The following is an 11,306-nucleotide window of genomic DNA, read 5'->3' as shown; positions in this document are numbered from 1 at the left end:
ACAGGCTCAGGGCACGAGGGGAAACTAAGGGCGCTCCGCTGGGGAGGAAAAGGCACAAAAACAAGGCAAAAAGGCAAGGCAACAGGATCAAGGACTGTGGAACGCTTCCATGCACTGACGTGACACTTTGGCAACTGAGGGAGAAAGGCTGATGGCTTTTATTGCAGGGGATAATTGGTGGCAGGTGGCGATAATCATGGGCGGGGACCGGTAATGAGCGGACAGCAGGAAGGGCAAGTGACCTGGGGTGAGAAGGGAGTTAGTGATTTTCAAAATAAACAGGAAACATGGGTGCGAAAATAAAATCATGACCCGCCACGCTGGTGGCGGCGTGACATGTTGTCAACACGAGGTAGTGAAAAATGTCCAGAGAAGTCACATTTGGCCGGCAAGAAAAAAAAGCCACACAGAGACACCTTCTGCCTGTATCGTTGTTTTTGATCTTCCGGTAAATCGTGAAAATACTGCGAAAATGACATCAGGTTGATAAGTGTTACCGTGTAACTCGCGAGTGTACCTTGTACAGGCGAGCCAACCAGCATAGCGCCCGTAGTAAAAACTCCCATGATGCATTACGATGTGTAAGTGACCTATACACAACAGTCGAGACAAGATTTATTTACACAAATAAGGGAGCGTGGCAAAACGCACGTAACAGGGTAAAAATATATCAAGACAAGACGTGTGGAAAAAGGGCGAACTGAAAGCGCACGTAACGAGTCGTGGGATCAATACAAACAACTTCGATGGTAAACGAAGTAAACGAGGATAACAACTAAGGTCGCGCTAGAGGTCTAAGTCACTGCGGACAATACTAAAACTAAACGGGTAGCAAGACGGCGCAGATACTCATCAAAAAGGCTCGGTTTGGGAGTGCCGTAGGCAGCAAGCAATGCAGCGCGGAGAATACCTCGACGCCTCCTGTCCGCAGCGGCTAGGCTATAAGGCCAACTGATTGTAACGCGCCACAGGTGCGTCAGCTCTGCCCACCACCGTCGTCAAGGCAACTAGAATAAAAACAAACGTCAGGCAGGTGGTGTGGTGGTGTCGCCGACACCGAATGCAACATTTCAAAGTGGACACATATTGAAGCAGCAATGCTGTTATGCTAGAGTGTATCATTAACATCATTTTTACACCCTTCATACTGTACTGTATATTTTTGCTCTTAATGTATCATTGTCTTCTAATATTTTGTATGTTCTGAACCTTATCTAACAACCTATGTGGCAGTCTGGCAGCTTCATAATAATAAATCACCATCTTCACGCAGCAAACGCATTAACATACGACATAAGGGGAGTCCAATTCTTCTCTTTTTAAAGTGCACACAACCCCACAAAAGTTGGCCAAACATCTCAACAACCCACAAAACTGCATGTCGCATGCGATAAACACAAATAGCAACAACAGGCCAAACAAGGCAGACATTTCCATTTCGCCCCCCTTGCTCTTCCAATCCTCACGGAACAACAATCAGTGACAGTACCCCCACCCCCCTCAACGGCCAGCTCTCGACGGCCCAGGCAGGTCAGGATGCTCACGATAGAAATGGTCAATTAACGAGGGATCAACTATGAACCGGGAGGGAACCCATTGTCTCTCTTCCGGGCTGTATCCCTCCCAGTCAACTAAGTACTGCCTTCCCCGGCCCCGATTTCGACCATCCAATAGCCTCCTAACCTTGTAAACGGGGCCGCCATCAATCATCTCGGGGGGAGGCGGATTAGGTTCGGAAGGGACCAGTGGGCTCTCGTGGACCGGTTTGACTTGGCTGACGTGGAAAGTAGGGTGCACTCTGAGGGATCTTGGCAGGCGGAGACGCACAGCAGCTGGACCTATGGTTTTGGCGACAGGGAAAGGCCCCACAAAACGCGGGGCCAGCTTCGGACACGGTACCTTGAGCCGTAAGTTCTTTGCAGAGAGCTACACTCGTTGGCCTGGGCGATAATCGGGTGCGAGTCTTCTTCTCCGGTCGGCGGCCCTCTTCACCCGGTCTCCCTGGCGTTGAAGCGTCATCCGGGCCGCCGACCAGATTCGGTGACACCGACGAATCATGGCTTGGACCGAGGGAACCGTCGCCTCTTCTTCCAGGTCGGCGAAGTAAGGAGGGTCGTAGCCATGGACACACTTGAAAGGGGTGAGACCTGTGGCAGACATGGGCAAAGAGTTATGAGCGAGTTCGACCCAAATCAGGTAGGTGCTCCATGAAGTCGGGTTTTGTGAGACGAGACATCGGAGTCCGGTTTCGAGCTGCTGATTAAGGCGTTCAGCCTGTCCATTAGCTTCAGTATAGTATCCCGAAGTTAAGTTGGCCTTTGCTCCCAGGGCTTTGCAGAATTGTGTCCAGAATCGGGAGACGAACTGTGGTCCACGGTCTGAGATGATGTGAAAAGGAAATCCATAAAACCTGAATATGTGATTGATCATGATGTTTGCTGTGTTCTTGGCGGAGGGGAGCTTGGCTAGTGGGATAAAACGAACCATCTTGGAGAAGCGGTCAACAACGGTGAGGATTGTGGTTTTACCGTGAGATGGCGGTAGACCGGTTACGAAGTCGAGCGAGATCTCTGCCCATGGTCTGGCTGGAATCGGCAGAGGTTGGAGAAGGCCCATCCGGGCTTGATGTGAGGTTTTGTTCCGGGCGCAGACAGGGCAGGCGGTTACGTGTTCTTTGATGGATTTCTCCATGGCCGGCCACCAGAATCTCCGGGCAACAGCAAACATGGTCCTGCGGACTCCAGGATGGCATGACATTCGTGATGTGTGAGCCCAGTGAATTACCTGGGGTCGCAGATTCTCCGGCACGAAGAGCCGACGTGGAGGACAGGCCTGGGGAGGAGTGATGTTCCGAATAGCCTCTTTGACATCGTCCTCTATCTGCCATCTCATGGCTCCAATTACGCAGTCTCCGGGCAAAATTGGCTCGGGATCAGTCCTGGATGGCTCGGATTCATGGATCCTGGATAAGGCGTCAGCCATGACGTTTCGGCTGCCTGGCCTGTAGGTTAGAGAAAATGAAAATCGATTAAAAAACAAAGACCATCTGGCCTGTCGAGGATTAAGTCTTTTGGCATGGCGTAGGTATTCCAGATTTCGGTGATCAGTCCATATAATAAAGGGGTGTTCGGCTCCTTCCAGCCAATGCCTCCATTCTTCGAGAGCCACCTTGACTGCTAGCAGCTCTCAATCTCCGACACAGTAATTGCGCTCCGCCTTGGACAGTTTTCGTGAGAGAAAAGCGCAGGGGTGCGTTTTGCCGTCCTCCTGGCAACCCTGGGATAATACTGCCCCAATTCCTATGTTCGAGGCGTCCACCTCGACCACGAACTGGCGCTTGGGGTCAGGAACTTTGAGAATTGGGGCTTCGGTAAATAGTTTTTTCAATTCCTTAAATACAGTATCGGCTTCCGGGGTCCAAATGAATCTTACTTGTGGGGAGGTCAAGGTGTGTAGTGGAGCGGCAATGGTGCTGAAGTTCCTGATGAATCGACGGTAGAAGTTGGCAAATCCGAGGAATTATTGGACTTTTTTCCTTGAGTCCGGTGTGGGCCAATCTCGTACGGCGCAGACCTTGTCGGGATCCATTTCCACCCTCCCGGGCGACACGACGAATCCCAAGAAGGAAATTGCGTCCACGTGGAACAGGCTCTTCTCGGCCTTCACGTACAATTGGTGATCCAGAAGTCGTTGCAGGACGTGGTTCACGTGATCTTGGTGGCTCATAATGTCAGGGGAGTATATCAAGATATCGTCCAAGTAGACGTACACAAAGTGGTCAATAAAATCCTTAAGTACCTCATTGATCATGGCCTGGAATACTGCTGGTGCGTTGGTGAGTCCGAAAGGCATAACGAGGTACTCATAATGTCCCTGGGGGGTGTTGAAACCAGTCTTCCATTCATCCCCTTCCCGGATTCGGATAAGGTGATAGGCATTTCGGAGATCCAGTTTGGTGAATATCTTGGCTGGTTGTAGCTGGTCGAACACCGATGACATCAAGGGCAGTGGGTATCGATTTTTAACGGTGATCTCGTTCAGGGGAATGTAATCGATGCATGGGCGTAGGGATCCATCCTTCTTGCTTACAAAGAAGAATCCTGCCCCTGCTCGCGAAGAAGACGGCTGGATGAGTCCAGCTTTCCAGGAGTCGTCGATGTATTCGTTCATGGCCTGGCGTTCGGGTCCTGAGACCGAATACAACCTCCCCTTGGGGATGGTCGATCCTGGGATTAGGTCGATAGGACAGTCATATTGTCAGTGAGGTGATAGAGACATGGCCTTGGTCTTACTGAAAACTTCCTGCAGGTGATGGTAGCAGGAAGGAACTGTGTGCAGGTCAGGATATTCCTCTTGGGAGGAAGACGCGAGAGTCACCTGATTGACGGTGGCTGTGGATGCACTGGTTGCTGATTGTCTCGAAACATGATTCACACAGTTCGTTCCCCATTCCAATATGTGCCCTGAGCTCCAGTCGATTCTGGGGTTGTGTAGACGCAGCCAAGGGTGTCCCAGAACCAAAGTGGGTGCTGAAGCATGGAAGACATGGAACCGGAGAGTTTCAAAGTGTTGTCCGATTCGGACCTCCAGAGGCTCGGTGATGTGGGTGATGCTGAACAGTTCTTTGCGATTAAGTGCTTTGGCCTGGATGGTCATGGACAGAGGTTCGGTGGAGGCTTGTAGTCGTCTTACGAGGTCCCAGTCCATGAGGCTTTCGTCGGAGCCAGAGTCGATGAGGGCTGGCAGATCCGTGGTAATAGCATGGTGGACTATCTGGATTTGCGTGAGTCTTTGGGCCTTGGCGGTTCGGGGTGACGGGGAACTCACCGGTGAGCCTTTCTTTGCGGTGCAAGTTCCCACCAGGTGACCAAGTTCCCCACAGTAGTAGCAGCGGCCCTCTCGGCGGCGACGCTGTCGCTCCTCTGGAGTTAACTGAGCCCGGCCAAGCTGCATGGGTTCATCCCCGGTGTTACGCACTTCCCTTGGCGCTGGGCGGGGTGGCAAGATGTGCTGTGGCACTCCATTTACCAGTCGCTGTGGAAAGGGGTTTGGTTCCACCCTTCTATGGAGGCCGCTAATCTTGGTCAACTCTCGGCGGCGATGATCAGTGCGGATCGCGAGAGAAATCAGAGAATCCAAGTCTGTCGGCAGTTCCACGGGAATCAGCAGTTCCTGGATTGCGGGTGTGAGTCCTTTCAAAAAGTGATCCTGCAGAGCTGTGGAGTTCCAGCCACAGTTGGCTGCCAAGGTGCGAAACCGGATAGCATAGTCACTGACTGACTCCTTGCCTTGTTCGAGCCGGCTCAATTCTCGTGCCTTCTCTCGGTCATTACTGTCCGGATCGAATACTTGGCATAAGGCTGCTTGAAATTCCTGAATACTCTGGCAGACTGAAGAACCCCTGGCCCACTCCGCGGTGGCCCAGGCTTTGGACCGTCCAGTCAGGTGCGACACCATGAAGGCCACTCGGGATCGGGCTGTGGAAAATGCCTGTGGAGAATGTTCGAAGTGGATGTCACATTCGGTGAGGAATGTCTGACAGCGTCCTGGTTCACCGGAGTATCGTTCTGGGGAGGCCAGTCTCAATCCTACTCCGGGGAATGGCGTGGTTGGGACGGAGAGTTCAGGCTGTGGTTGCTGTCTCGTGGAGGGTGGAGCCCGGTGCCGCACGTAGCTCACCAGCTCCTGGACTTGGCTCGACAGCTCCCCTAGCTGCGAGATCATGGCTTGCTGGACCTTTTCATGGTTCGCAAGTCGAACCTCCTGGCTCTGAAGTGTAGCCTCGACCTTCCCTGCTGGGTCCATGCTGGCCGAAGTGTACTGACACGACGTGGAGAGGTAGGATTCAGACGCAGGGAGATGGTAGGCCACAAAGGCAGCAGATTTATTAATCAGCATCAGCAGCATTCTCCTCTCAGACTGAGAGGATAAGGGGGAATCAAAAAGTGGAGAACAAAAAACGCTCCACTGGGGAGGAAAACACAGGCACAAGGTCCAGGGGACAACTAAAGGCGCTCCGCTGGGGAGGAAAACAGGCTCAGGGCACGAGGGGAAACTAAGGGCGCTCCGCTGGGGAGGAAAAGGCACAAAAACAAGGCAAAAAGGCAAGGCAACAGGATCAAGGACTCGAGGACTGTGGAACGCTTCCATGCACTGACGTGACACTTCGGCAACTGAGGGAGAAAGGCTGATGGCTTTTATTGCAGGGGATAATTGGTGGCAGGTGGCGATAATCATGGGCGGGGACCGGTAATGAGCGGACAGCAGGAAGGGCAAGTGACCTGGGGTGAGAAGGGAGTTAGTGATTTTCAAAATAAACAGGAAACATGGGTGCGAAAATAAAATCATGACCCGCCACGCTGGTGGCGGCGTGACATGTTGTCAACACGAGGTAGTGAAAAATGTCCAGAGAAGTCACATTTGGCCGGCAAGAAAAAAAAGCCACACAGAGACACCTTCTGCCTGTATCGTTGTTTTTGATCTTCCGGTAAATTGTGAAAATACTGCGAAAATGACATCAGGTTGATAAGTGTTACCGTGTAACTCGCGAGTGTACCTTGTACAGGCGAGCCAACCAGCATAGCGCCCGTAGTAAAAACTCCCATGATGCATTACGATGTGTAAGTGACCTATACACAACAGTCGAGACAAGATTTATTTACACAAATAAGGGAGCGTGGCAAAACGCACGTAACAGGGTAAAAATATATCAAGACAAGACGTGTGGAAAAAGGGCGAACTGAAAGCGCACGTAACGAGTCGTGGGATCAATACAAACAACTTCGATGGTAAACGAAGTAAACGAGGATAACAACTAAGGTCGCGCTAGAGGTCTAAGTCACTGCGGACAATACTAAAACTAAACGGGTAGCAAGACGGCGCGGATACTCATCAAAAAGGCTCGGTTTGGGAGTGCCGTAGGCAGCAAGCAATGCAGCGCGGAGAATACCTCGACGCCTCCTGTCCGCAGCGGCTAGGCTATAAGGCCAACTGATTGTAACGCGCCACAGGTGCGTCAGCTCTGCCCACCACCGTCGTCAAGGCAACTAGAATAAAAACAAACGTCAGGCAGGTGGTGTGGTGGTGTCGCCGACACCGAATGCAACACTTCAAAGTGGACACATATTGAAGCAGCAATGCCTGTTATGCTAGAGTGTATCATTAACATCATTTTAACACCCTTCATACTGTACTGTATATTTTTGCTCTTAATGTATCATTGTCTTCTAATATTTTGTATGTTCTGAACCTTATCTAACAACCTATGTGGCAGTCTGGCAGCTTCATAATAATAAATCACCATCTTCACGCAGCAAACGCATTAACATACGACATAAGGGGAGTCCAATTCTTCTCTTTTTAAAGTGCACACAACCCCACAAAAGTTGGCCAAACATCTCAACAACCCACAAAACTGCATGTCGCATGCGATAAACACAAATAGCAACAACAGGCCAAACAAGGCAGACATTTCCATTTCGCCCCCCTTGCTCTTCCAATCCTCACGGAACAACAATCAACCATAACTGCCAGATAAGTTGGTGCATGACTAAAATATTGATGAGATAACTTTATTTCTACTGTTTTTTTTTTCACACCAGTACAAACGTTCAAAATTAGTTCATCCATAGAAGTTTCTAATTTTTGACTCGATTTCACTCCTGTTGTTCTGTGTGTTCATTTTCGAGTTATTGATTTGTGTAAAAATGTTATTGCAGTGTCATGGTAGATTTTTTTTTTTGTGTGTGGATTCATTTAGCCGTTATCAGTTGTTTAAAATGTCAGGACACTTTGTTTTTAAAGTATGCAAGTAAAAAGGAATATTTCTTATATAGTACGTAGTCAATAGAAAAACAATCATCCTGATTTTTTTGTGTATTGAAGACAATTTAGTCCTTATGTGCTTTTGCAAAAACAATAAAGACATTTGCATGGCCTTAATTTCACACTGACTATACAAGCAACAAGTTTTAAATGCTATGTCCCTTTTAATTTTGTGATTACTCTATTTTCTTGCTAATCATGGGTACATGTAATTAAATCGCTGAATGATGATCAAGTGTTCCCTCCAAGAGTGAAACTATTTTTTCACACTGTCTTTTAAGCTAATATGGAAGCTGTTCTTCACCCCACACATTGCTGCATTTGCTCATTTGCATGATATAGGACCACATTTTCTGAACGGCTACTTTCAAAAAGTAAAAAAAAGAAAAAGAAAAAGTGTGTCAAATATGTTGTAATTTTTCTATCCTTGAGGTTTCACAAAAATGTCACAAAAATGTAATAGACTTTTGAAATCATTAAGAAAAAATGAATGATGTCCCCCTTTACACTTTAACTAACACTACGTCACTAATTTTTGAAACACTTCGTGAATGGAAAAAAAGTTAAATGCATCCACAAAGGACAAATGCACAAAGTGTCAAGAAACTTAGATTTGAACGACTTGTAAAGCACTAAACCAAATTCTTCACGTGCATTCTTACAGTTACACCACTGTGCAATCTACAGTAGTTTATTGTACACTGTTCGTAACCTCAAAATGTCGTATGTTGATACCACAAACCGAAGAACCTTGTAGTGTCCTGATCTGTTGCTCTCTTCCTGGGACGGTTTTTTCATCTTGTTATGAATGAACTTTAACCCGCACCGCCTGCCCGGAGCAATACTGAGGAGTAGCCATGTTTTGTCCAACACTTGTGATCTTTCACCTTTGGTTTGAGCATCGTGGACAGCAGGCAGCATAGGACCATCAGTTCACATACATGATTAGGTTACATCAAAGATACACGCCACTGACAGCTCAAACTTTGTTTCTTTTTTTTACTCATTAGTCCAAAGGGATGTCTGGCAGTCTATAGGTCAAAAAGGTCTATAGCAAAATACAGACTTGTATATTATCATTACGTGATGAAGACATGCCTGAAGAAACAGAAGGATTTTCTCATTAGAGAATAAAAAATGATTAAACATCCATCCTTTTTCCATAAGCGCTTGTCTTCATTAATGACCCAGGTAACTTTGGGTGCATGGGAGGCAGTGTAGGCTACACACTGGACTGATCACCAGCCAGTCAATACAGTACATCACAATAGTCTTCAATTAACTAAACATAGCCTATGCATGTTTTTGGGAATGTGGGGGGAACCTGGAAGAGAAAACCCACACAAGCAATGGGAAACATGAAAAGTTACAGGAGATTCCGGGCCACGGTTCAAACCTGGGACTTCTCGACTGTAAGGTAACAGGTTAGAAAACACTTGCTGCAGCTGCAGTGTGAGTTGCAGTTATTCAAATATATTTGCTGTCCTCTAGTGGTCTACTGAGATAACGTTCCAGGTGCTTGATACATAAAATACTTGGACATAGAGGTTATAGTTGTAGTGGTAGCACAATAATTGTAGAACAGTAGCAGTAAATAGTAGTAGTAGAACTAGCAGTGGTATAGTAGTGTAACATGATTTCGAAACCAATTGTGTATGTATTATTTCATTAACACGATGCAATATAGTACATATTTTTACTTTATTGTTGTAACGGTGCTTTACCTTTCGAGCAGATTATTATTTTTATTTTATTTATTTTTTTTCTTTTCTTTTCTTTAAGCAGAAAATATGACGGAACTAAAACTAAATGAGCACTCAAAGCTTTTATTTTGTTAAAAATTGTTAGCCGGAAGTCGTACTACCATTGAGGCAAGTACTTGTACTGGCGTAGCAGTCTGCTTTGGTTATGATTGTTTTGTTGACGTATTTTTCCAGCTACACTGCTGAAACGGACACCATCAACCAAATCTTGCAATAGAAAAGGTACAGCACGCCATAGTCATCGTGCGGTTTAATTTGGTTTGTCTATTTTTAAACCGAATTATCATTGTTTTACCTTTAGTATTCGTATTTTTAGCGGAAGCTAACGTTGTGGTTTGTTTGCATCTTTCTGTTTCTTTCATCCAGACATCCACAATCAAGTCACACAATCAATCTCCACCCCAGTGAAGAAAATCCTACCACAGCAAACTTGGCTGGAAAAAAATAATCCACCCGATTCACCACTGGATCCAGACATGAGTGAGTTGACAGACTTTCAACGAGGCCAAATAGTTGGCTCTCAACTGGGAGGCATGTCGGTGCGCGACACGGCCAAGCTGTGCGACGTGTCGAGTCGGACGGTCATCAAAGTGATGAGTGTCTACAACACTTACGGACACACCCCGCTGGTTCGGAAGAACCCAAAAGTAAAAAGCCAGACCAAAAAGAGCAACATGGAGAAAGCTTCTGGTGAGGGAGAAGACACCGCTAAGAATACACTATTGGACACTGAGGTCAGCTTACTCAAACGTGATGAAGACAAGAAAGTAACCGAGTCCCACATGGAAGAAAAGGAGTAAAAGAACTTTGGCCGTTTCATCATTTATATTTCCACTACCATTGTTGTGGCACTGCCAATATTTATAATGCCTTCTTTTTTTCAACTGGTACAATACGTTTTATTATATTGAACAATTATTATTTTTTATTCAGATAGCAGTTACTGTGAAAGTGTATTTGAGACATTTTTTTGTCCTTTGGTCAGCATGAGGTTTCTGCTGCTATTAACACTGAACTGCAAAAAAAAAAGAAAAAGTTGTAGCATGTGTTTGGAAATGTAGAATTACAACTTCAGGAGGATTTATGTTCATATGTGGAAATTTCTATTATCTTCACCTTATTTGAGTAAAATTATAATTGAGTGAAGAAAATAGCCAGGATAAGAAATTGCAGGCTAATTCATGTTTTTTTAAATTTATTTATATAAATTGAAAAACATTTGTGTTGGCCTGAGAAATATAGGTACAGTATTGAGTTGTTACCCATGGTCTATCGTATCTAAATGATCCAGGGTTGTCATTGCAACCAGCAATGTGTTTCAAGCCTTTGCACTTTTCACCTGATTTTGAAGCAATGTTTAGAAGTTGCACTTGTGGTGATATTAAATGAAAAGTTTCACTAGCACAGAAGACATGTTTTGTGGTTTTATTCAAACACTCAGAAGTTCTATCTATTCTATTATATCTATATAATTTGCCCGGTTGTGAATATTGTGCTAAATTCATTCATAATCATCCGCATTCTGTTTAGCCACGCTGCTGTCATGTTGTGGTTGGGGCGGGGTAAGCGCAGCGGAACTGCTGATCCGTTTACTGCACGCAATCGACGACGCGTTCCAAAATTAGCAACAGCGTGGCGGAACCTCCGTTGAATGCGCTGCCCTTGACGCTCGCATATATCTAGCATCTAATAAGGCAACAAATATGCAGCACAGTAATG

At 46.5% G+C, this 11,306-nt stretch overlaps 1 long non-coding RNA gene across 1 annotated transcript; it reads left to right on the top strand.

The window, feature by feature from the left end:
- Positions 1-9,674: 9,674 nt before the first annotated feature.
- On the top strand, positions 9,675-10,996 carry LOC144013198 (uncharacterized). The gene is made up of 2 exons (XR_013282172.1): positions 9,675-9,809; positions 9,954-10,996. It is a non-coding gene; the product is annotated as an uncharacterized LOC144013198 (long non-coding RNA).
- The last annotated feature ends 310 nt before the right edge of the window (positions 10,997-11,306 follow it).

Source organism: Festucalex cinctus, chromosome 2, assembly GCF_051991245.1.
Source record: "Festucalex cinctus isolate MCC-2025b chromosome 2, RoL_Fcin_1.0, whole genome shotgun sequence".
Taxonomy (NCBI): Eukaryota; Metazoa; Chordata; class Actinopteri; order Syngnathiformes; family Syngnathidae; genus Festucalex; species Festucalex cinctus.
Note: the sequence above shows the minus strand (reverse complement) of the source record. Positions and strands in the feature narration are given on the sequence as shown.